At 34.9% G+C, this 27,741-nt stretch overlaps 1 long non-coding RNA gene and 1 other non-coding gene across 2 annotated transcripts in view; both read left to right on the top strand.

The window, feature by feature from the left end:
* Positions 1 to 25,285, top strand: part of LOC139703085 (uncharacterized) — a 76,348-nt gene extending 51,063 nt beyond the window's left edge. The window contains exons 2-3 of the long non-coding RNA XR_011705577.1: positions 24,748 to 24,848; positions 25,180 to 25,285. This is a non-coding gene — a long non-coding RNA (uncharacterized lncRNA). The remainder of the gene's footprint in view (positions 1 to 24,747; positions 24,849 to 25,179) is intronic.
* Positions 1,611 to 1,684, top strand: Trnav-cac (transfer RNA valine (anticodon CAC)). Its single transcript has one exon. It is a non-coding gene; the product is annotated as a tRNA-Val (tRNA).
* Positions 25,286 to 27,741: the final 2,456 nt, after the last annotated feature.

Here is a 27,741-nt window from a genome sequence, read left to right as displayed (position 1 = left end):
CAAACGAGAGTATCACTAGCAGAGTGGAACAAGTAGAAGTCAGAACGTCAGACAATGAAGACAAAACATATCATCTTGAAAAGAGTCTAGCCAACTCAGAAAGGCTGATAAGAAACCACGAGAAAAACATCCAAGAGATATGGGATAACATTAAAAAAAAAAAAAAAAACTTAAGAGTCATTGGGATAGAGGAAGGTATAGAGGTCCAAACCAAGGAAATGAGTAATCTGTTGAATGAAATAATTTTAGAAAACTTTCCAGATATAAAAAAGGAAATGGATGTACAAATTCTAGATGCATACAGGACACCAAGCATACAAAATCACAGTAGACCAACGCCAAGACACATTGTTATGAAGATATCCAATATACAGAACAAAGAGAAAATATTAAAAGCTACAAGAGAAAGGAGGCAGATTACATTCAGGAGTAAACCAACAAGGTTAATGGCTGATTTTTCATCACAGACGCTGAAAGCAAGAAGATCCTGGAACAACATATTTCAAACACTGAAAGACAATGGATGCCAACCAAGAATTTTGTATCCAGCAAAATTAAGCTTCAGGTACAACAACAAAATAAAAATCTTTCAAGATAAACAAAAGTTAAAAGAATTCGCAGCCAGAAAACCAGCATTGCAAAGTATCTTGAGCAAAACACTACACGAGGAAGAAATGAAAAACAACAACCAAAACCAACAGTGGGAAGTACCTCAATAAAGCGAGGGTGGGGGTAAAAAAAGCTAATCATGGAGAAACAAACCAAATTAAAAAAAATAATAATAATCAAACATGACTGGAAATACAAACCATATATCAATAGTAACCCTAAACGTTAATGGCTTAAACTCACCAATAAAGTGACATAGGCTGGTAACCTAGATTATAAAAACAAATCCAACAATATGCTGCCTTCAGGAGACACATCTGATTGGAAAAGACATACAAAGGCTGAAGGTAAAAGGTTGGGAAAAATTATACCACGCACACAGTCCTCGGAAGCAAGCAGGGGTGGCCATCCTCATATCGAATAAAATTGACTTCAAGACTAAGTTAATCAAAAGGGATAAGGAAGGACATTATATACTGTTAAGTACCCATTTTCAACCTTCCTCTATCTCCCCTATTCCTATAATCTTCAAAACCTCTAGAAACCAAATTTCTACTCTCTGTTTTTATGAAATAAACTCTTTTTTTTAACTTCCATATGTGAGTAAGAACATGAAGCATTTGTCTTTCTCTGCCTAGCTTATTTTATTTAATATATTGTTCTCCAAGTTCATCCATGTTGTAGGATGTTGTTTTGAAATTATTCTTCTTAATGTAAGAATTTACAGTTTTAAATTTCCCTCATAACACACTTTTCACTGCACTTTACACATTGTATATGTTGTGCTTTCATTTTGATTTGTCTTAAATATTTTCTGTTTTCCCTTGTGGCTTCCTCTCCAACCTATTATTTGGGCAAAATAATATTGTTTAATTTCCACACATTTGTGAATTTTCCAGTATTCCTTATGTTATTCATTTCTAGCTTGATTTCACTAAGATCAGTAAAGAAAACTTCATTATTTTTGTCCTTTTAAACTTATTAAAATTAGTTTGAAGTGCTGGGGATGTGGCTCAGTTGGTAGAGTGCTTGCCTCACATGCACAAGGCCCTGGGTTCAATCCCCAGCACCACAAAAACTAAAATAAAATAAAATTAGTTTGATTGTTTAAGATAAGGTCTATCCTGGAGTATGTTACATGTGCACTTGAACAAAATGTAGATATTCTGGTATAGATGGTGAGATCTCTGATAGATGTTTGCTAGGTCCAATTGAGTGATATCAATTTCTCTATTTTCTTATTGATTTTTCTCTCTGAGTGATTTATTATTAAATGCAAAGTATTGAAATGTCTGGCTATTATTGTCACGCTATCTTTTTCTCCCTTAAATTCTGTCAATTTTCATTTCAGATATCTTATAGAGTCATGACATTTGGTATGTCTATGTTTTTAAGTGTTATATCTTCTTAGTAAATTGGCCTTTTAATCAATATAATGTCCTTTTTGTCTTATAACAGTTTGACTTAAAATCTATTTTGTCAGATATCAGTATATCCTTACTTGCTCTCCTTTGGGTAATATTTGAAGGAAATAATTTTTAAAATCTCTTCAGTCTAACCTGTCTTTAGATATAGAATGTGTCATATAAATTGATGACGGTTCTTAACGCCCTCTGTCAGTCTATACCTACTGATTGGTTAGATTATCCATTTATATTTAAAGTAATTATTGAAAACATGTACTTTTGCCATCTTGCTATTTTTTCTATATGACTCCATAGCTTTTTTGTTTTTCATTTCCTCCACAATTGCCTTCCTTTGCATTTATTCAATGTTCTATAATTATATTTTAATTTCCTTTTCATTTCCTTTAGTGTATTTTCTAAAAATATTTTCTTTGCATATACCATGGAGATAATATATAACATATGTTTTAGTTAGTCATTTTGCTGCTGCGACAGAAAGACCTGACAAGAACAATTAGAGGAGGAAACGTTTAATTGGGGCTCCATAGGTGGCCAACTTCATTCCTCATGGCCTCAGTGAGGCAGAACATCATGGTAGAAGTGTATGGCTGAGGACTGCAGGTGGGGATGTGGCACCAGGAAGCAGAGAGAATGACTCCATTCACCAGGTACCAAATATATACCCCAAAGGCATGTACCCAATGCCCCACCTCCTCCAACCACACTCTATCTACCTATAGTTACCAGCCAGTTAATTCCTATCAGGGGATTAATATTTCACCTCTAAACTTTCTTTAATTGTCTCACATATGTGCTTTTTGAGGACATCAGATACCTAAACTTTAATAACATTATAAAGTTGCAACAATCTATTCTGAATTTATACATCCTAATACAATAGCATGCAAAATATTATGCATACAAATTCCATTCTCCATTTTATGTTACTGATGTTGCAAGTTAAATTTTTATACAGTCATTCCTGAGTATCCATTGTCTGTAAAACCCCTTGTAGATATAAAGATGTGTCATGCTCATTTCTCTTATATAAAATGGCAGAATATTTGCAATATAGCTTAAGCACTTTTTACTATATTATTTAAATAATTTCTATATTATTTATAAGTCCTACTGCAATGTAAATGGTGTTATATTAAAACGAGAAAAAATGTACACATGTTCAGTAAATTTTTTCCTGAATATTTTGGAATGCAGTTGGTTGGATCCATGGACGTGGAACTGATGGATATGGAAGACCTACTCTAGTTTCACTATCATTAATATAGATTTATAATTACTATGTATGAAGTTGTCCTTTAAGTCCTAGGAAAAAAATAAAATTGGTTATAAGCCAAAATTACAATAATACTGGTTTTTGCACTTGCCCACATATTTACCTTTACTGGAGATATTTATGTCTTCATTCAGCTATGAGGTACTGAGTAGAATCTTTTTATTTCAACCTGATGAAAGCTGTTTAAAAATTTTTATAGTGAGAGTCCATTTTCTATATACTCATCCTTTTTTATTATTCTGGATATGTCTTAAATTTCCCTCTGTTTTTTGAAGGACAATTTCACCAGATATAGAATTATCAATTGGCCATTTTTTCTTTTGTCACTTAAATAATATTTTCCATTGCCTTCTACCCTTCAAAGTTTCTGATAAAATCAGCTCACAAGGGGCTGGGGATATATCTCAGTTGGTAGAGTACTTGCCTCACATACAGAAGGCCCTGGGTTCACACCACAAAAAAAAAAAAAATCAGCTCATAATCTCATTGAGTATCTGATTAACATAAAAAGTTGCTTATTTTTCTTCCTGCTTTTAGTAGTTTCTGTCTTTGTATTTCAAAAATTTGATGATAATGTGTCTTGAATGGTTCTCCATGTATTTATGCTCCTTGGAGTTCAGTAAGCTTCTTGGATTTGTAGATTCATACATTTCCTTAAATTTGGGAAGTTTAACCCATTATTGCCTCAAATAATATATCTACAACATTCTCTCTTTCCTTTCTGTGGGACTATAATTATGTATATTGTTCCGCATAATGATGTCCCATAAGTTGTCAGGCTGTGTTTACATTTCATTTCTTTGTTCTTTTTTATTATAAAGAGTCAAAATTTCAAATATCCTGTTTTCAAATTCACTGATTTTTTTTCTGTCTTCTGAAATATACATTAAATCTCCTCTAGTGATTGTTTTTCTAGTGATTGTTTTTCCAATTTAGTTATTGTATTTTTAGTTCTAGAAATTTTAGTTTTTTTAATTCTAGAAAATTTAATTTTAATTCTAGAAATTTTTAGTTCTAGCAAATTCTATTTGCTTCTGCTTTATAATTTGTATCTCATTTCACAAATTATAATTTTGTTCATGTATTATTTTGTGATTTCCTTTAGGTCTTCTAACATAGTTAAGAATGTTGGCATGCTTTTTATTGGAGATATGATATCTGTGCTTCCTCAGCAAGGATTTCTGAATATTTATTTTTTTTTTAGTAGGCCATGATTTCCTATATTTTGTAGTCTTTATTTTTTGGTTTGTTTTCTGTTTGTTTGCTTTTTTTTCCTCCAAGGCTGGGAATTGAACCCAGGACATTGTGTATGCTATGGACGTGCTCTACCTGCCGAACTACATCCACAGCCCATGCCATAAGATTTTTTTTTTTTTTAAATGGGCATTCACAAAAAACAGCTGCCTCTCCCTAACACTATTCAGGTTCAGTCCTCTGATTGTTAGCTGTGTACTTTTGGGGCCTTGTGATTAGCCTGAGTTGAAGTCTTACACTCTTCTCACTCATTTTCTGAGCTTGTCTGGGATGTGTGTAGATTTTTTAAAAACTTTCCCTATGTACCCTTCTGCTTTTAGATATCTTAATTTCTCAAGGAATATCACTATAGCTTCTTTTTGGAGCCTTCAATTTCTTTTTTGTATTCCCTCACTCATAATCTCTTTTCATGGATGTTTGCAGGTCTTTACTTCACCTGCCACTTTTATGAGCAGTTCTCTTGACTTTTTTCCAGTACTTTTTCAGCCTGAGTTCAGAGTTTTGTTGCTTTTGGTCAACTGAGACCTGACTTACACAAAATAGATTCTAATCTCTCAGACAGCCCTCATAAAGTTAAAAAAAAAAGCAAGTAGCCAGCTCAGGGAAGGAATTTGTAATTGAATTGTTGTATCTTCCAGATCCAGACCACCCTATGATGGGGAGAGCATAGAGTAAAGGAAAGTAACAAATCTAAAAAAAGTTTTCTAGGGGCTGGGATTGTAGCTTGGTGGTAGAGCACTTGCCTAGCATGTGTGAGGCACTGGGTTCGATTTTCAGCACCACATATAAATAAACTAAATGAAGGTCCATCAACAACTAAAAAAAAATGTTTTCTATAATTTGAATGTGTTTTTTTTTTCTGGATTGGTCATTTTCTTGGTTATTATAGGATTTTCACTGTTTTCCAGAGCTCTAACAAAATTATTTTATCCAGTTACTTTTTTTGATATTGGGGATTGAACTTAGGGATAATTGAACACTGAACCACATCCCCAGCCCTATTTTGTATTTAAATTATTTAGAGACATGATCTCCCTGAGTTGCTTAGCACCTTGCTTTTGCTGAGGCTGGCTTTAAACTCATGGAAGGTTTAATAAAATTGAAAGATATCTAGTCAGACTTACCAAGAAAAGAGAAATAAGATACATTATCAAGATGGGCAGTAGCACATGCCTGTAATCCTAGCAGCTCTGGAGACTGAGACAGGAGGATCTCAAGTTTAAAGCCAGCCTCAGCAACAGCGAGGTGCTAAGCAACTCAGTGAGACCCTGTCTCTAAATAATTTAAATACAAAATAGGACTGGGGATGTGGTTCAGTGTTCAAGTGCCCCTGTGTTTAATCCCCAGTACCTGGAACCTGTTCATGTGACCCTTTTTAGCAAAAGACTATGCAATGTCATTAAGTTAAAGATCTTGAAATCAGCACCAAAAAAATAAAATAAAATAAAATATCAAATATCAAGAATAGAAGAGGGAATATCCCTTTACTTTCTAGTGAGTTCTAAGAGAATAATTTGAATATGCTACAAAATTTTTACACCTATAAATTAGAAAACTAAGAAGAAATAGATAAATTCCTTAAAAGGCAAGGTTCTGTTAAAAATATTGAAATAGTATTAATAGTTTATATCTATTTTTAAATTGAATTTAAAGTTTAAAAAACCATCCAGGGGCTGGGGCTGTGACTCAGTGGTACAGCATTTGCCTCGCACATATGAGGCACTGATTCAATTCTTAGCACCACATAAAATAATAATAATAATAATAATAATAATAATAATAAACAAAGTTATAAAAAAAGGTTTTAAAAAAGAATTTCTTTTTAAAAAGGTTTTTAAAACCGTCCAAAAAAGAAATGTCAAGGGAGGACATCAGAACAATGGTAGAATAGAAGGTCTCTCATTCAAATGCCTCCATAGAAGCAATAATTTTGCAACAGGTAAAAGTGCACAGATGCACAGATAAAAGTGCATTTTTAGGGGCTGCTGGATTCCAGAAAATAGTAGCAAAACCCTCATACAGCTCAAGAAAAGAAGGCCATTTTCAGAGGCCAACCTTTCCTATGTGAAAGGACAACCAAACATGGTACCAGCTCTGACTCATACATGGCCTTGGCTCATACATGGCCCTCTTGACTGATGAGCTCAGCCACATGTCCATTTGGCCTTGTTTCTAGCAACATAACTATCTACCAAGGAACCTATGAGGAGTCACACCCACTTGTGTGTTGGGTGACAGGCCTAACGACCTTTGTTCCAACTATGGACCTTGAAGTAAACCTGTAACTTGGCCACAGCCCTTATTTTTTTATTAGTTCTTTTTAGTTATACATGATGGTAGAATCCATTTTGATATATCTTATCCTAATTATTATCCCATTCTTCTTGATGTACACAATAGTGAGATTCACTGTGGTATATTCATATAAGTACATAGGAAAATTATGTCAGATTCATTCTACAGTTTTTCCTTTTCCTATCCCCGCTTCCCTTCATTCCCCTTTATCTAATCCATCAAATTTCTATTCTTCTGAAGCCTCCCTCCACTTATTTTGGTTAGCTTCCACATATCAGTGAAAACATTCAATCTTTGGCTTTTGGGGCCTGGCTTATTTCACATAGCATAATAGTCCCCATATGCATCCATTTACTGGCAAAGGGCATAATTTTATTCTTCTTTAAGATTGAGTAGTATTCCATTTTGTATATATACCACATTTTCTTTATCTATTCATCTGTTGAAGGGCATCTAGGTTCCATAGCTTGGCTATTGTTAATAGAGCTGCTTACAACATTGATGTGGCCACATCACTATACTATGCTGATTTTAGATCTTTTGGAATGGGATAGCTGCGTGATACAGTAGTTCCCTCCTAGTTTTTAAAAAAATTGTATTTGTTATTTTTAGGTACACATGACAGTAGAATGTATTTTGACATATCATACATACATGGAGTATAACTTCCCATTCTTGTGGTTGTCCATGACATGGAGTTGCACTGAACATGTATTCATATATGAACATAGGAAAGTTATGTCTGATTCATTCTGTCTTTCCTATTTCCATACCATCTCTCTTCATTTCCCTTTGTCTAATCCAATGAGCTTCTATTCTTCCCTCCTACCCCCCACCTTTTTGTGCATTAGCATCCATATACCAGAGAGAACATTTAGCCTCTTGTTTCTTTGAGATTGGCTTATTTCGCTTAGCCTCTAGTTCCATTCATTTACCTGAAAATGCCATGATTTCCTTCTTCTTTATGGCTGAGTAAAATTCTTTTGTGTATATATGCACATTTTGTTTATCCATTCATCTATTGAAGGGCACCTAGGTCACTCCATAGCTTACCTATTGAGCTGCTGTGAACATTGATGTGACCACAACACTATAATGTGCTGATTTTAAGTCCTTTGAGCATATGCCAAGGAGTAGGATAAGTGGGTCAAATGGTGGCTCCATTCTACATTTTCTGAGGAAAATCCATAGTGCTTTCCAGAGTGGTTGCACCAATTTGCAGTCCCACCTGCAATGTATGAGTATACTTTTGCCCCCACATGCCTTGCCAACATTTATTGTTACTTGTATTCTTGATTATTGCCATTCTAACTGGAGATTAAATCTCAGTGTAGTTTTCTGTGTTTGTTTGTTTGTTTGATTGATTTTTGTGGTGCTGGGGACTGACCAGGGCCTTGTATGTGCAAGGCAAGCACTCTACCAACTGAGCTATATCAGTGTAGTTTGAATTTGCATTTCTCTAATTGGTAGAGATGTTGAACATTTTTCTTATATTTATTGATCATTTGTATTTCCTCTTTTGAGAAGTGTCTGTTCAGTTCCTTTGCCCATATAAAGATTGGGTTATTTCTGGGTTTGGTTTGTTTGTTTGTTTGTTTGTTTTTGTTTTTGTTTGTTTGTGTGTGTGTGTGTGTATTAAGTTTTTTGAATTTTTTTTTTAATTTTTTATTGTGGGTTGTTCAAAACATTACAAATTTCTTGACATATCATATTCCACACTTTGATTCAAGTGGGTTATGAACTCCCACCTTCACCCCATACCCAGATTGCAGAATCACATCAGTTACACATCCATTGATTTACATATTGCCATACTAGTGTCTGTTGTGCTCCGCTGCCTTTCCCATCCTCCCCCCTCCCCCCTCCCCACCTCTCCCCTCCCCTCCTCTCTCTCTACCCCCTCCACTGTATAACCCTGAGGGTCTCCTTCCATTACCATGCAATTTCCCTTCTCTCTCCCTTTCCCTCCCACCTCTCATCCCTGTTAAATGTTAATCTTCTTCTCCTGCTCTTCGTCCCTACTCTGATCTTACTTACTCTCCTTATATCAAAGAAGACATTTGGCATTTGTTTTTTGGGACTGCAGATTGGTGCAGCCAATTTGGAAAGCAGTATGGAGATTTCTTGGAAAGCTGGGAATGGAGCCACCATTTGACCCATCTATTCCCCTTCTTGGTCTATTCCCTAAAGACCTAAAAAGAGCATGCTACAGGGACACTGCTACATCGATGTTCATAGCAGCACAGTTCACAATAGCAAGACTGTGGAACCAACCTAGATGCCCTTCAATAGACGAATGGATAAAAAAAATGTGGCATTTATACACAATGGAGTATTACTCTGCATTAAAAAATGACAAAATCATAGAATTTACAGGGAAATGGATGGCATTAGAGCAGATTATGCTAAGTGAAGCTAGCCAATCCCTAAAAAACAAATGAATTCTTTATATACCCTGGAAATTAACATCCTACCTGGACTGCAGGTGACAAAAATTTTCTCCCATTTTGTAGGCCCTCTCTTCATCTTCTTGCTTGTTTCCTTTGCTGTGAAGAAGCTTTTCAGTTTGATGTCATCCCATTTATTCTTTTTAAAAAATATTTAGTTTTACTTGTAATTGGACACAACACCTTTTATTTTATTTTTTTTAATGTGGTGCTGAGGATCAAACCCAGTACCCTGCACGTGCTAAGCAAGCACTCTACTGCTGAGCCACAACCCAAGACCCACCATTTATTGATTCTTGATTTTAATTCTTGCACTTTAGGACTCTTATTAAGGAAGTCAGTACCTGGGCTTACATGTTGGAGTGTTGGCCATACATTTTCTTCTAGTATATGCAGGGTTTCTGGTCAAATTTTTATGTCTTTGATCTCAGCAGCACTTCTTATCTGTAATCTGAAAACAATCCTTCCCAATCATGGACTTTCTAGGAAACATATCACGTATAACCCATACACCTACAGGCAGGCCTACCATCTCCATCCCACTACAAATCTTGAAAGGGCCCTGTAATTCAAAATTGACATCTTTCAACTAGGGTTTTACAGATGTCCTACCAACCAAGTACCCACCAAAAGACACCTATCAATGTCTATATAAGTAGAGCCACTAACTTCATCCCAACTGCATATCCTGAGCATGCTTGTTACCTGGGTCATTCTACTTAGCCATGGTCCAGTGTGCATGGATATCAGACATACCTCTCTGAAAATCCAGAAGCAACTACAACCCATCTATGCCACCACAGGCAAGCCTAGATTTCTTGACTGTGGACACTAAAGCAGCCCTGTGACTCAGTTCCATGCCTTCTTGGCCATAAACTAGTAAGTCTTGCCTTCCCAGAGCCCCACATAGCTACCCAATGGGAGCCTTTCAAGATTCAAATGAAGCTACAACTGTTCACACACTTGGTAATAGGTCCATCATCTGTGGACTCTGAAGTATGCCCTAATCCCAGCACCATCCCAACTGGCCAAGGTCTTGGAAATAATCTAGCGTATTCAGAGACAAGAAAGGACACATGCATGCTTAAACCCCTGGTATTGGTCCTGCCAATTATGGATCCTACTGTGGACTCAGTGAAGCCACATGAAACAGCTCCAACCCCATTTCACTATGGTCAGAGGCATTTCCACTATCCCAAGCCCAAGTAGGAAGAGGTGTTTAACTGGAAAACCCAGTCTGTAATGACTAGAAGAAATATATGCGCCTTCAAATGCACAGATACCACTGCAAGGATACCCATATAACAAAAAAATCCAGCAAACATTTCACGACTAGAGAAAACTAATAAATCTCCAGTAATCTACTACAAAGAAATTGAGATCTATGAGTTACCTGAGAAGAATTCAAGATAATCATCTTAAATAAGCTCAGTGAGATACAAGAGACAACAGATAGATAACTAAATGAAATTAGAGAAACAATTGCATGAACAAAACTAAAACTCAAGTAAATAAAATTAGAGACTTTACAACTGCCAAATAAATAAAAAAGGAATATAAAAGGACATTATAATTTTATGCCAATAAATCAGAGAACTTCAAAGAAATTGTTAAGTTCCCAAAAATACATAACAAGATTGAATCATGAAGAAATTAAAAATATGAATGCCTGTAACTAATAAGGAAATTGAATTAGTCATCAAAATCCCAACAAAGAAAAGCCCAGGGTACAATTGTTTTATTGGTGCATTCTACCAAACTTTAGTAAAGAAATAATGCCAATTCTTCTCAGTCTCTTATGAAGAATTGAAGAAGAGGGAATATTTCCAAACTTAATATGTGGCTAAAATTACCCTTATACCAAAACCAGACTGTAGAGCATAAGAAGAAAAAAAAAATTATACCAACGTCCTGATTTTAAAAGATACAGAAATCTTCCACAAAGTATGAGTAAATCAAATTTGACAGTGCATTAAAAAGGATCAAATAGTTAAGGACCTAGGAAATAGACCAGAAAACTTGGGCCTAACAGAAGAAAAAGTAAGCCCAAATTTTCATCACATTGGCTTAGGACCTGACTTCCTTAACAAGACTCCTAAAGCACAAAAAATAAAATCAAGAATCAATAAATGGGATAGATTCAAACAAAAACAAACAAACAAAAAAAAACTTCTTCTCAGCAAAGGAAACAATCAATAACATGAAGAGAGAGCCTATAGAATGGGAGAGAATCTTTACCACACCACACACACACACACCTCAGATAGAGCACTAATCTCCAGGATATGTAATGAACTGAAAAAAATTAACACCCCCCCCCCCAAAAAAAAAACAAATAACCCAATCAACAATTGGGCTAAGGAATAAACAGACACCTCACAGAAGAAGATATACAATTGATCAACAAATATATGAAAAAATGTTCAACATCTCTATCAATTAGAGAAATGTAAATCAAAACTACTCTAAGATTTCATCTCACGCCAGTCATAATGGCAATTATCAAGAATACAAGCAACAATAAATGTTGTTGAGGATGTGGGGAAAAGTCACACTCATGCATTGCTGGTGGGACTGCAAATCAGTGCAACCAGTTTGAAAAGCAGTATGGAGATTCCTCAGAAAACTTGAAATGGAACCACCATTTGACCTAGCTATCCCATTCCTTGGTTTATACCCAAAGGACTTAAAAACAGCATATACAGGGACACAGCCACATCAATGTTTATAGCAGCTCAATTCACAATAGCTAAATTATGGAACCAACCTAGGTGCCCTTCAACAGATGAATGGATAAAGAAACTGTGGTATATATACACAATGATATATTACTCAGCCTTAAAGAAGAATGAAATTGTGGCATTTTCAGGTAAATGGATGGAACTGGAGAATATCATGTTAAGTGAAATAACCCAATCCCAGAAAACCAAAAGCCAAATGTTTTCTCTGGTAAGTGGATGCTGATCCATAATGGGGGCAGGAGAACAAGGGGAAAATGGAGAAATTTTGGATCAGACAAAGAGAATTGAGGGGAGGGGAGGGGGTATGAGGGTGGGAAAATGGTGGCATGAGACTTACATTATTACCTTATGTATGTGTTTGATTGCACGAATGGTGTGACTCTGTACCATGTACAGCCAGAGAAATGAAAAGTTGTGCTCCATTTGTGTACTATGAGTAGAAATACATTCTGCTGTCATATATAACAAATTTAAAAAAACTGAAAAAAAGGTCATACACCATGATCAATATGATTTATTCTTGGGATGCCAGGGTAGAACAGCATATGAAATTTAATCAATACAATGTATCACATTAACAGAAAAAACAGAGGAGAATCTCATTATTAGTTCAATAATTGGATAAAAAGCATTTGACAGAATTCAACACTGCTTCATGATAAAAAAAATCAACAAATAGGAATAGAAAGAAATTACAGGTAATATCACACTCTATGGTGAAATACAAAAATATTTTCCTCCCAGATAAGGAACTAAGCAAAGATACACAGTGTTACCAATTATGTTGAGCACAGTACTAGAATTCCTAGACAGAGAAATCTCATAACAAAAAGATAGAGAAAGCAACCAAATCATATAGGAACAAATAAAATTATCTCTGTAGATGATGTGATCTTATATGTACACAACCCTACATATTCAAAACATGCTAGAATAAGCAAATTAAGTAAGGCTGTATAATACAAATAAGGTACATTTAAATAAACTGACAACAAACAATCCAAAAAAACCTTTGAAAAAACAATCCCATTTTCAATAATATCAAAATAAATAAAATATGTAAGAAGAAACTTAACAAAAGAGACAAAAATGTATCCACAAAAAAAAAACCTAGCTTCAAGACAAAGTATTGCTGAAATAAAGAAGACACAAAGTCTGTATTCATTAAATGGCAGGTTTAATATTGTTAAACTATTCATACCAAAAGCAGAGGAAAAAATGGTAAAAAGTAGACTGCTCAAAGCATTCTGCACATTCAATGCAATGTGCATCAAAAGCCCAATAGCATATTTTTTAGAAATAGAACACCATCAACCAAACAGTTTTGACGAAGAATAATAAAGTTAGAGGCATCATACTTCCTTTTTTCAAAATATTTTCAAAGGTACAGTAATCAAAATTGTTGATACCATCATAAAGACAAACACATAGATCAACAGAACAAAACTGAGTGCCCAATAATAAACCCACACATAATACAGTCAAATGATCTTCGACAGAAGTGCTAAGATTATCTAATGGAGAAAGGAAAGTCTTCAAGAGTTGGTGCTGGGAAACTGGATATCCACATGCCAAAACAAAAACAAACAAAAAACAAAGGAAGAAAAAGAAAAAAATAAATTATATCCTTATATTAATCCATACCAAAAAATAAATAAATCAAAATGGAGATAGATATATTTAACTTGATTTATTTAGTAAAATTTATTTATATATTTTGATACAAGTATATTGTCAAAGTCCAGTCCCAGAGGGGATCCAGGGGTCTTGAAGAAGGAGTGGTGTCAGGGAAAAGAAAAAGAGACAGGACGACAGGTTGCAAGTTAGGAGCAGCCTCCAGAAAGATTCTTCTGCCTCTAGAGGGACCTTTATTTTTATACCTTTTTAAAGGTGTTTTTTTCAGGTAGTTAATGAATAGCCTTAAAGCTCAAAACTTCTTTGATTTACATAATTTTCAAGAGTTACAATCTTTTCTAACATACATTCATTACCTAAGATATTGAGTACATTGTTTAAAATATTATCCTGTAACCTTAGTCAGTTATGATTAAGCTTTTATTTTTTTTATCTCAATCACTAGGTGCTAGACTACGCAACTAGACTACATGTCTCCTGACCTATTATTCACTTTTAACTTTAAAGCATACCTACAATTATTTCATTAACCTTTAACTTTAAAGCATACTTATGATTATTGGTAAGCTTTCTTACTTCTAAACTAAAATCCCAGTAAAACACACGCAAAATAGTGAAAGTCCATTACTTAAGCCTAGTAGTCTGAAGTGCCTCTAAAACATATCTATGTTAACTTTACTTTTCTTTATTATTAATTTCCAAGGTAATTTCCTTTTTTATATGACCTATTTAACTGCCTTATTTGAACCCAGGGCCTTGTTCATGCAAGGCAAGCCTTCTACCAACTAAGCTGTACCCCCAGCCCTATTTAGCTGCTTTCTTAAAGAGTTTCCTTGATCCTTGGTCAAAGCACACCAATTCTTATGTCTTTGTAATCTTTAACTAAAGGGCAGGCTTTACACCTCAACCCATTTATCATTTATATTAACTATGTGTTTTCCATTTTCATCATAAATTTCTGTGTAAGACAAAGGAGGGTCTGTTGGTGGGAAGAATGTATTTTTATTAGCCTCTTGTCCTCGAGGGGGATACCATAATCTTCCTTTAACTAAGTAAGCTACATACGGCGGTCCCTGTACTATTGGCACAGCAATTGTTTTTCTGTAGCTAGGTGTCGTACAGGTTCTGGCTTTAGGATGGGGGGGTGTGGTGAGCCGCTTCTGCCGTTTCTGCAGACTATGGTCGCCATTACAAGATGGCGCTGGCTCCGCTGTGGTCTGTGACAAACAACTCCTTATTTGGGAGAGTTGGCACATGATTTTTCACCACCCTATGAGAAAGCTCCACGTGGCAGCTTTGCATTGGGGCTTGAGATGCTTTATTAAGGCTGGGAGGGGCATCCGAGAGGAGGAAGAAGAAATATCAAGGACCTGAATAAACTGCTGAAAGAAGATTCCTGAGTTGCGTCTTCCTTGCGGGCAAGGGGTCGCGATGGGGGGGGTAGTGTAAATTGTTAACCATGGGATAAACATTTCTTGCTGTTCAGGCTTGAGGAATAATACTATTGTTTGAATCCTGAGAGATATTGAAACACACCTCATGGCATGTCTCAATTGTATCCTTAGTATCATTCTGGGAATTTTCCTGCAATCTCAGGCAATACATACTTTTATTATTGATTGACGTATGCCCTGTTATCCATATCATGAGTATCATAAACAAAACACTTAATATTCTCGATGTTTCCGGTTTCCAGATGGTGCTGCCCTGCCACAGCATCCCCCACACTGTGACCCTGTCAGACAGCGAGTGCAGTAACGCCTTCACCAGTAAATATTATATAATATTTAAAATGCAATAGTAGAGTGTCCAAACACATAAAGCAACTATTAATAGACTTAAAGGGAAAGATATACTCCAAAACAATAATAGGGGATTTCAACACCCCACTTTCAGCAGTGGACAGCTTATACAGACAGAAATCAACAAAGAAACTGCAGAGTTAAATTGTACCACCAACCAAAAGGACCCAACTGATACTGCAAGATCATCCCATCAAACAGCTGCTGAATACACATTCCTCTTATCGGCACACAGATTGTTCTCTAAGAGAAATCATACATAGACTACAAGTCTCAACAAAATTTTAAAAAGTTAGGTCATATCAAATGTCTTTTCCTGCAAAATTATTGCACAATACAACAAAACTAGAAATCAATAAGAAAAACTGGAAGCTATACAAGTGCATAGATGTTAAACAATGTACTCTGAACAACCAATAGATTAAGGAAGAAATTGGAAAAATTTCCTTTAAACAATAAAAATGGAAACACAATATATTAAAACCTATGGAATACAGCAAAATCTGTACTGAAAGGGAAATTTATAGAAATCAAGCCTACATCAAAGGCATAAAGGTCTCAATTTAAAAAGGTATTCATGCATCCCAAGCAACTAGATGAAAAAGAAAAATCAGATACAAATTAGTAGAAGAAAAAGATAATAAAAGGTCAGAGCAGAGATAAATGAAATAAAGATGAAAAATACAAAGATCAATGAAACAAAGTATCGTTTCTTCAAAAAGATGAACACCAAAGCAAATTCTTAGGTAAATTCAAAAACTAAAATCAGAGATGAAAAGGGAGGCATTACAACTGATAGCAAATTTACAAAGTATCATGACAAATTATTATAAACAGCTGTACACCAAAGAATATGCTAACCTGGAAGAAATGGACAAATCTCCAGACACACACAATTTATAAACATCATATCATGAAGACATACAAAATCTGAATAGATTTTAATCTATATTAATCTATTTAATCTCTGAATAATGAGATTGAATCAATAATAAAAATCTCTTATCAAACAAAAGCCTAGGACCATATGACTTTGCTACTGATTTCTACCAAAAGAACTAGTACCAATTCTTCTTTAAAATTATCCCCACAAAAAATGAAGAGGAGGGGCTGGGTTGTGGCTCAATGGTATAGCATTCGCCTAGCATGTGTGAGGCACTGGGTTTGATCCTCAGAACCACATAAAAATAAATAAAATAAAGTGATTGCGTCCATCTACAACTAAAAAAGTATTTTAAAAAATGAAGAGGAGGGAATAGTTATTCTAAATTCGTTCTGTGAACCAGCATTACCTTTATACCAAAACCAAATTAGGAAACAACAATAACAAAATCTACAACTTAACACTCTTCATGGACATAGATTAAAAAATCCTCAGCAAATACTAGCAAACTTAATTAAATAGCGCATTTAAAAGATTATTCACCCTAATCAAATGAGATTCATCCCACAGATATAAGATTGATTCAGCAAACACAAGTTAATAAATGCAATGCACTACATCAAGAGAACAAAGGAGAAAAGTCATGAGATTTATCAACAGATACAGAAAAGGCATTTAGTAACATTCACTGTTCTTCATGATAAAAAATTAACAAATTAGGTATAAAAGGAGCAAAAACAACATAAGAAAGGCCATATATAATAAAACAATGTCTATCATTGTAATGAATGAGGAAAATCTGTCAACTTTCTAAGATTTGGAACAAGGCAAGAATGCCCATTTTTACTTTTATTCAACATGCTACTGGAAGTCCTATCCAGAGCAATCAGGCAAGAGTAAGAAATAAATTGTATCCAAGTTGGAAGAGAGGAAATTAAGTTGTCTTTTTGCAGATGACATAATCTTATATATAGAAAACCCAAAATATTCCATGAAAAACACTACTAGAATCTTAAAAATTGAGAATTTGTAGAAAACAAAATAACATGCAAAAATCAATAACACAGCTGCATAACAACAGAGAATTATTGGGCATAGAAATAAAAAGCACTGGGTGTGCTGGTGTATGCCTGCAATCCCAGTTACTCAGGAAGCTGAGGCAAGAAGATCACAAGTTTGAGACCATCCTGGGCAACTTAGATCTTACCTCAAGATAAAATAAAAATGCCAAAAGGAGTTGCTCAGTGGAAGACAACTTGCCTAGCAGACACAATGCCCTGAATTTGATCCATAGTAATGCAAAAAAAAAAATGTTCAGTATCATTGATCTTTAGGAAAATAAAAATCAATACCATAATGAACCATCATCTCATGACTATGAGAATGGTTTCACCTTCATTAGAATCAAAAATCAGAAAACATCAAATGTAGGTCAGGTTGTAAAGAAATTAGAACTCTTTATATTGCTGATGGGAATGTAAACTGGAAAACAGGATAACAATTCCTCAAAAAAATAAGCATAAAATTACAAAGTGATCTAGTAATTCCACTTCTGAGTATATACATATATACACAAAAGAATTAACCAGGAATTCAAGACCAGCCCTAGGCAACAGAGTGAGATCCCATCTCAAAAAATTAAAAATAATTAAAAACAAGGACTTATGGTTTAGATATTAGGCATTCCACAAATATCATATGTGAAACAATTCAAGAATTTTTGGAGGTTAGATGATTAAGTTATGAAAGTGGATTAATCCACTGATTAACTGGGTGGTAGCTGTAGGCAGGTAGGGTGTGCCTGGCGAAGGCAGGCCACAGAAGGCTTTGGAGTTTACATTTTGTTCCTGGTGATTAGAGCTCTCTCTCTGCTCTCTGATTGCCTTGTCCTGAACTATTTTCCTCCCCCATGCCCTTCTGCCCTGATGTTCTGCCTCACCTCAGATTCACAGATATGAAGTCAGTCATCTATGGACTGAGACCACTGAAATTGTGAGCCAAATAAACTTTTCCTCCTCTACATTGTTCTTTTCAAGTGTTTTGTCACAGTGATAAAAAATGACTAAAAAGGACAGAGGCAAGTATTTGTACACAAGTGTTCATGACTGTATTATGCACTATGGCCAAAAGGTGAAAAAACCAAGGTGGTCATTAATGAATAAATGCATAAACAAAATGTTGTGTGTATGTGTATGTATATATATATATATATATATATATATATATATATATATATATATAATATGATTTATTTGATTTATGATTATATGATTTCCCTTACATGAGGTACCACAAATAGAATAGGCAAATTTATAAACAGGGAAAATAGAACCGTGGTTACCCAGGGCTAAAAGGAGGGGACAGTGTAGAGTTATTGTTTAGTGGGCTCAGAGTTTCAGTTTGCAATGATGAAAATTTTCTGGATATAGATAGCAGTGTTGTCGCACAACATGAACTTAATGCCATTGAACTTAATAGTGAAAATGGTAAGGGCTGGGGCTGTGGCTCAGTGGTAGCCCACTTGCCTGGCATGTGTGAGGCACTGGGTTTGATTCTCAGCACCACATATAAATAAATAAAATAAAGATCTATCAACAACTAAATTTTTTTTTAAAATGGTAAATTTGCATTATTTATAGTTTATCACAATTTTTAAAAGAATTATAAATAAATGAAGAGTTCATTATACCTCTATCATAATATCTGCTTAGCCAAAAATTCCCATTCCTTGACAACTAGAAAGCAAAGATCATTGGAATTGGAATAGTGAATCATAAACATGGAGAATTCTATACCCCTAAGCATTTACTAACAGATTTTGGGATACTTTAAATAAATTCCAATGAAGGCCAGTCAATGAGACCATGGTGTATTAGGCCAAATTTCTTCTTAAATACCCATCAATAATTTGGTATTAACTCATTAAGTTCCAGGATTTAATTTTTGTGAATATTTTAATGACATCAATATGGATGCAATAAAATACATTGGAAATCATAACCCAGAGCATAATTATATGTCCATTATTATATGAATTAATATTATTATAATTGCATATCTTATAACTATATTATATAATCTTACTATATTCCAATTTTTATAAGTGTTCCACATCAGGGACAATGGGACAAAATGGGTTAACGTAAGTCCAATTAAGAATCTGAATTCCAACAACCAAATGACATCAGGTTTTGGTCCTTAATTCAGCAGTCAACATTATGATAATTCGTCAGGCGGGGGATGTAGCTCAGTTGGTAGAGTGCTTGCCTTGCATGCACAAGGCCCTGGGTTCAATCCCCAGCAACACACACACACACACACACACACACACACATTATGATAATTCTTATCCCTCTCACGTGATTCAGGTCTGGCCATCTATGGAGAAGGCAAGACAGAAAGGTCCTCAGCAAATGTGGTCAGGAAAGCTGTTACTTCACATGGACAACCAAAGCAGAAGTTCTAGTTCTGAAAAAAACTCTAAGTATAATATAGAAGGCTAAAAATTACAATATAATGTGCTAAGTGCCATGATTGGGGTAAACAGAGGCTATTATGAAAGTACAGAAGAGGATTCTTTAATTTACAGTAATGCAAAAAGCATTGAAGGATAAGAGGAAGACAAAACAAGGGAAAAGGGCAATATTACCAGCAGAGGGAGCAAGGAGCAAATGCAAAATTCCAGCACCTTAGAGCAAGGCACATTAAAGGAAACCGCAAAGAAAGGGTACTGCAGAAAGTAATACAAGAAAGGAACCAATGTTCAAATTGGGAAAGGCTTTTTATTCCAAGATAAATGCTGGGGAACTGACTTTGAAGGGTAACCATTGTTGAATTCTAAGCAGGGGAATTACAGGATTATATTTTCAATTTAAAAGATTGCCCTAGCATGAAAATGAATGTTAAGGAAACAAGCTAGAAGTCTGCTTTAAAAATATGGTCAGAGATTTTGAATCAGTCAAACTGGGCTTACAACAGGGAAAATTAAAATAGAAGAGGATTAAGAAAATTGAAAAGATATTTAAAAGCGAATTAGAAGGACTAGATTTGAGAGGCAAGGAAGAAGAAGATAGCTAAGATTTGTCTTCAGTTTCTGGCTTGATTGATGGAAGATGGACCCAAACACTGATTCAGGAATAAAAGGGCAGAGCAGATTGGAAGCTAAGCATGGTGTAGGAAGAATGACAAGTTTAATTTTAATCACATTAAATGTTATGCTATTAATTTGAGACACACAAGTGGAAAAAAAGTGCTAGAACTACAGATTTGGAAGTAATCAACATATGATGGGACATAGTGCTTTTTATGCTAAGCAGACAGGACAACTGCTATATGGTAGAGCAAAAGGCTTTTTTATTTTTAAATATAAACCAAGCAATATGTCCCTAAACCATGACTACGTTGCAAAAGAGAGCATTGTTCATAGCCAAGTTTCCTAGATATAAAGTATTAGGATAAAGGATCAGAAAAGTCTTTCTCTATATGACTTCAAAAGCAGAAATCATAAAAAAAGAATATGTTTGACTAAATAAAAATTGAGAACCTTTATAAGGCAAAAACACAAAACTATAAGAAACAAACTTAGAAAAGAAATTAGGAACAGACAAAAAGCAAAGGGGTGGGAGGGAAAGGGAGGGAGCAGGGGATTAGCAAGAACCAGTGGAATGTGATGGACATCATTATCAAAAAAAAAAGAGAGAGAGAGAGAGAGGAGAGTCAGAGTCAGAAAAAGAGATGTGACAATAAAAGCAGAGATCAGAATAATGTGATTGATGGAAAGAGGCCATGAACTGGTGAATTTGGGTAGCTTTTAGAAGCTAGAAGTCAGAGATAAACTCTCCCCTAGACCTTCCAGAAGAAACACAGCACTAATGATACCTTGATTTTAGTTCCATGAGATCCACTTCATACGTCTAAGCTCCAGAACTATAAGAAAATAAATTTGGTTGTTTCAAGTCAAAAAAAAAAAAGAAAAGCAAAGGAGAGAAACATGAATATATGCATAGCTATTATATTCAATGGGTAAAACAGGAGCATCTATTTTAAAAGATAGAAAAAGAACCAAATAAGCAATTCATAAGAAAAGAAGTAGAAAAGGCCAATAAAGCAAGGGAAAATGTAAATCATTACTAGAAATGAAATTAGTTCAAATTAAAACAGGAATGGTGTTGATAAAATTGGAAAAATCAAATTATAATATCCAGTGAGTTTTATGGTCTTTATTAGTGTATTGTAATTATACATAATAGTGGGTTTCATTGTGACATATTTGTATATGCACATAATATCATTTAATCAATCTCATTCCCCAGGACCTCCTCTTTTTCCACCCCTTCCTCTATTCTACTGGTCTCCATCTATTGTTTTTTAAATTAGTGCATTATAATTATACATAAAAGTGATGATTCATTGTGGTATATTCATGCATGCACATAGCATAATTTGGTCCATTTTGTACCCTAGTACTTCCCCATATTTCCCCCCTAATCCCTTTCCTTTACTCTATTGATCTTGCTTATATTTTCTATTTTCATGAGATTCTTTTTTTCTTCTTGTGTGGTTTTCAGTCTCTAGCTTCAGCATATGAAAGGAAACATTTGACCTTTGACTTTCTGAGTCTGGTTTATTTCATTTAGCATGATGTTTTCCAGTTCCATCCATTTAACAGCAAATGACATAATTGGGATGGGGGTGGAGAAGTAGGCACTCTCAGATGTTATTATCAGGAGTATAAACTAAAGAACAATTTTAAAACATATACTTAAAAATGTTTAACTATTGTCTTTATCCATCTCCTTGTATTTTATTCTTAGGAAACAGACACATGAGCAAAAATTTATGTATCAGCATGTTCATTACAACATTATATTTGTAATAATAATAAAAAATAGAAACAACCTAATGTCCAAAAAAGTGATAATTAAAAAGATTATGCTAGGGCCCAGGTTATGGCTCAGCAGTAGAGCACTTGCCTAGCACTTGCAAGGCCATGGGTTTGATCCTCAGCACCATGTAAAAATAAATAAAATAAAAGTATTGTGTCCATCTACAACTAAAAAATATATATTGAAAAAAGATTATGCTACATCAAAACAGTGGATCTCAGAAATAATGTGTATTCCTTAATGTTAAAAAATATTTTGTTTGAACATAGGTTTTCATTTATCTTGGGAAGAACACTTAAGAATATGATTGCTGGATTATATGATAGGTATATTTCTCGATTATATTTAAAGAATTTTTTCAGGTTTAAGATTTTGTTACTTAATAAATATACTTGACATACACATTTGGAATGTGTATCCAGTGCAAGGCTTTGGATGAGGCTGCATTTTAGTGGTATATAACGATAAGAATATTCCAATTTCTGACCTCTAGAGACTTACATTTAATTTAGAAAGATAGGCCATCACCTATGAAACTGTTCAAGACTGCAGGTGACAGATGTGGATCAGAACTACTACAGTAGATTAAAGAAACCTGAAGTCAGTATAAATTAGAGCATTTAGAAAATGTATACAGGGGAGAATGGGACTTGGGCCTGCATTATGAGGTGGTAAAGTCCGATTTAGTAAAGTATAGCAAGGAAAAGAATTTTCAGTAAGGATAAGAGCAAACAAAGGCTTAAAGTCTAAAATAATCATGGCACAGTAACAGGACAGTGAAGAGAACAGAAAATGGCCCAGTATGAATAGAAGATTTCATGGGCCATTTCCACCCACACAACCATATCATCCTACTCAATGAACATCTCTGAGATCTGCTATTTATATAGATCCTACTGCAAATTCAACCCAAGCTGAACCCATTAGGAGTGGAAGTGAGGAAAAGGAGATGGGGTGTATGTGAACCTCCCTCTGTCCTTTTACTTCAAGTAGATCAACTTTTCTGTTTTAAACATTTTGTTTGGCACCAGAGTTATTTTAGACATAGACTTTCTTTTCTCTGTCTTCCTCTCCCCATGCCCCTCCTTGCTTTCTCTCTGTAAAAGAGTATGAAAAAAGTAGTATGAAAAGGGTAATAATGGAAGAGCAATGATATAGTAGTTTAAATAGGTGGGATGGGGCTATAACATTAAATACCTTGATTTCCAGCTCTGTAGTTTGGGATGAAATTTGAAGGACATTATGAGGTCCAGGAAAAATTGACTCAAGGTCTTGTTCTTCCTTTGGAAATAACAGAAGGCTGAATAAAATAGAAATGTTTTATTTTGGAGTTCAGGACTCCCAAAGAAAACTAGTTCATTACAGCTGGCAAGAAGAGTAACAAGCAGATAAATTCCTTAGGGACTAAGGACAGAAATAAATGGATTCCAGAAAGAGTCCAACAAGGAAAAGCAGAACCCTAAGGTTTAACCATTAGTAAGCCCTTTGCTGATATAGGGTTCTAAAGATAATAGGATCAGGGTGGGGTGTGATCAAAAGGTATGAATCAGTAACCCCAAGACAATAGTAGGACCAAAGAGGGCTCTCAGAGAGAGAGGGAGAGAGAGAGAGAGAGAGAGAGAGAGAGAGAGAGAGAGAGGCTCTAAAGAAAACACCATTGCTCTGCTCCCTTGCCTCACTAGGAATTGAATATTATAGCATTATTCCTAACAAGGCTATGGTTAGGCCATAACAAAGTGAAAACCAGATGTGATAATCCAAGTGATAACTGCAGTTATAACCTGTGGGAGTATTGCATAGCAGATAAGCATAGATAGTTATAACTCAGCCCTTAGGCAACATATGAGTCATGCATAACAGCCAAAAATTGCACCACTAAGAAACTCAGAGGTTCATATGGGAACACCCAGCTATTTTCTGCCAGGTGGGAGGGTACTCCAATAATAGAACTTGGCTCATGCTGTCAGTGACCTTATGTGTGTAGCAGGGAATGAAAAAAATTAAGCAGTACCAACATGATAAGTATCATTTGACAGATAAGGAAAGTAAATATGAAGGCTCCTTTTCAGAGTAGCACAGCAAGCCAATGTCAAGACCAGAAGAATATAGTGGTAGGAAGAAACTATGTAGTTCAACTTTTGCCTTTTACATATGATGAAATTGAATTTAAGAGAGGGTGCATGATTTAAGTAAGATTACACAGTGAATTCCTAGAAAATCCTAGGCCCTCCTCACTCCCAGGCCAGGTGCTTTTCCATTAATCCATATAGTAGACATGTTGAATTCTAATGAACATCTGATGTTCACAAACATGTGGTTCTCCTCTATTTTCAAGTACATGCAGGAATACAGTTCTTTCACCCCTTTGAAGTTAGGCATATCTATGAGGACTAACTCGAGCCAGTGAAATTTGAGCAGAAGTGATGTTTGTTACAGGCAGGACCACACTTTTAATTGTTATTGCCTGACTCTCCAAACCTCTGTTCCCTGTTCTAGAGAGATTGGAAGAATATGCTGAGATAAACGAATTGATATGTCTGGGCTCCTGAGTAACTACATTGAGCAGAGACTTGATGTACCTTCATGGGACACGTAGGGTAAGTAAGGAAAGTATTTTTGTTGTTTTAGTAAATTTTAATTTACTATGATTTACTTATTTGTTACTACAACATAAACTCTCCTATCCTGGGTAATTCACTTCCTGCCAGTTCCTTACTTGTTCAGTCATTTCTCTGATAAGGTTTTGGTTTAGAGTGACTGCTTAATCAATGTTTCTCTTCTCTCAGAACTCATAAGGATAGGTCTTCCCCTCCAGTGGCCAAAGATGAACATCTGACCAATCTGAGATTCCCAGATTCTCTGCTCTAGGAATTTGGAAACAGTGATGGATAGAAAAGTCATGATTGGTTTCTTATCTCTGTTCTTTAGGTAGTAGTTGACCTGACAAAGGGTAAACTTGGAAACAATGAAGTGGCTATGTTTGAATATGTGTATAATCAACAAAATGAAAGATGAAGAGAAAGGAAGACATAAAGTGAAAGACAGAAAAAGAAAGAAGATGAGGGAGGGAGAAGAAGAGAAGAAGAAATTAAAGAAAGAAGGAAGAAGAAAAAAATATGGAAGAAAAATAGGGATGAGAATTTTGCTAGTGTTCTTAATGATTTCTTGCTTCTGTTTCTAGTGACCCTTTTCCAGAGCCTCATGAGACTACCTTTGGGTTTTGTGAGCTGCTCTTATGTCTTCATAATACATTATCTTTACCAACTGAGTTCATCTGAAATGGGTTTCTTTGCCTTACAAACAACATTAAATCAGAAGGTCTGACTGGTAAATTTAGGTCCTTTCTACTTACAGAAAATAAAATCAAATGCTTATGTGTTAACACACTTTTGTGTTAAACATGATTCAATTAAGTGTTGTGAGCTAGAATATATTCATCCATAAATAAATAGAGAAATAGAACAATAAATATAGAAAAAGAATAAAAAACTTAGGTGATGACCCTGCTTAAGGGGTAAGGGAGAAAAATGGAAAAAGGAAATGATATATCAGATAGATGTGTTCAGAAGCTTGAGAAGATTCACTGAATGTGTACTAGATGTCAAGTGCTGATTCATGTACTAGGAATACAGCACTGACCAAGTCATAAAAAAATCTCTGTTCTTGCCAACTTACATTCTTATGATGCATGACAGACAACAAGTGGACAAATAAACAAATTTAAAAACTCAAGTAGCCATCCTGATTTAGAATTTGTGATCAGTCATGAATAAAACTGTCTATACAAAAAAGTCAACTAACAATAAATGATAGCTTGAAATAAAATTAGGTGATTGGATAAAGATCAGATGTACATTTTAGATTGCAAATTGCATTCAATACAATTCAAGGAGAAAGACAATTCCCAGACTGAGAAATGGACTGAAAAGTCTTTGCTTTAACATTCATGACCTCAGAGAAAGCAGAGGGAAAGAGGAAAAGAGGGAAAGATAGAGACAATGAGCAGGAATTAAAAAAAAAAAAAGCCTAAGAAGATCAAAATATACAATGCAATGGATTTGGATTGGATTGGAGCCACTTTGGAAAACAGTTTAGCAGTTTCTCATAAAGTTAAACATACACTATTGCTATGGCTCAGCAATTCCACTGCTAGGTAAATACCAAACAGAAATACAAATGTATATTCACACAAAGACTTGTACATAAAAGTTCATAGCAGTTTTATTCAAAATAACCAAAAAGTAGAAACAACCAAGTTGAAGGACAATTGAATCCATAAACCAATGGCAGTATGTTTATACAGTGAAACACTAACCAACAAAATAAAGGAACCATTTATTCATGCAACAACATAGATAAATTGTAAATGCTAAAAGGCCAAACTGAAAAAAAGTCATATATTGAATAATTCCATTTATATGATATTTTGGAAAAAAACAAAACTATAGAGACTGAAAACAAGGGGTTTCCAGGAACTTTGTTGGGAAGTGAGGATAACCTCAAATAAGCAGCACATGTGAATTTGGCATGGGGAGTTATTATACATATTTCTACACTACACAGAATGAATTTCATTACTTGTGTGCCTGTGGATTTTAGAATCCTAGTTTGTTTGCTTTTTTAAAAAATAAGATTACACTAAGGGTTCTTTTTGAAGGTTTTGCAATTGACACAAATTAGTTTGATTAACCAATTGTCTCTGAGCAGAGAGCAGGTCCATGAACACACTGATAATCTGAAACACAAATTAATAGAGCTAAGGTTAGACACAGGTTTAAAGTATCTCAGGACAAAATGCACTCTAGAAACCCCATAGAAAATGGTCAACCATCTCCTCCTCACCAAATTTCTCAAGCTAAACAACAGAAGCCATGAATTGAGATCACTATGGAAAGGAATTTACTCAGTGTCAAACAGTGAAAGACATTGCCTAGGAGTAAATCTAAAATAAAGATGACCAACAAGTAGTCTTAGAGCTCAGCAGATGGATAAAGTTTGTCTTTGTTGATAGAAAACAAAATTAAGCTAATAATCACAAATCAAAAATAAATTCAAAAATCAAAAAGAAACACTAACTTCTAAACAAAATTAACTAATTCCAGTGATTGTAGTAAGATGACATGTGAACCTTTCTAGCCTCATTTGTAAAATTAGGATGAAAACTACCTGTTAGAAGTTAGAAGGCTAAATTAAATTATCTCAAAATTACTTCCTGTTTTAGTACAGTCTTTTTTTTAATATTTATTTTTTAGTTTTTGGCGGACACAACATCTTTGTATGTGGTGCTGAGGATCGAACCCGGGCCGCACGCATGCCAGGCGAGCGCGCTACCGCTTGAGCCACATCCCCAGCCCTAGTATAGTCTTTTAAGACATTTGTGGAGAGAAGTTACTTCTAAGCATCAAATACTGAATTGATTATATAGGACAGATGAAAATCACTGAATATAATTCAAAGACTTACAGGAAAAATAAGTTTCAAAACTGTTCA

Source organism: Marmota flaviventris, chromosome X, assembly GCF_047511675.1.
Source record: "Marmota flaviventris isolate mMarFla1 chromosome X, mMarFla1.hap1, whole genome shotgun sequence".
Taxonomy (NCBI): Eukaryota; Metazoa; Chordata; class Mammalia; order Rodentia; family Sciuridae; genus Marmota; species Marmota flaviventris.
Note: the sequence above shows the minus strand (reverse complement) of the source record. Positions and strands in the feature narration are given on the sequence as shown.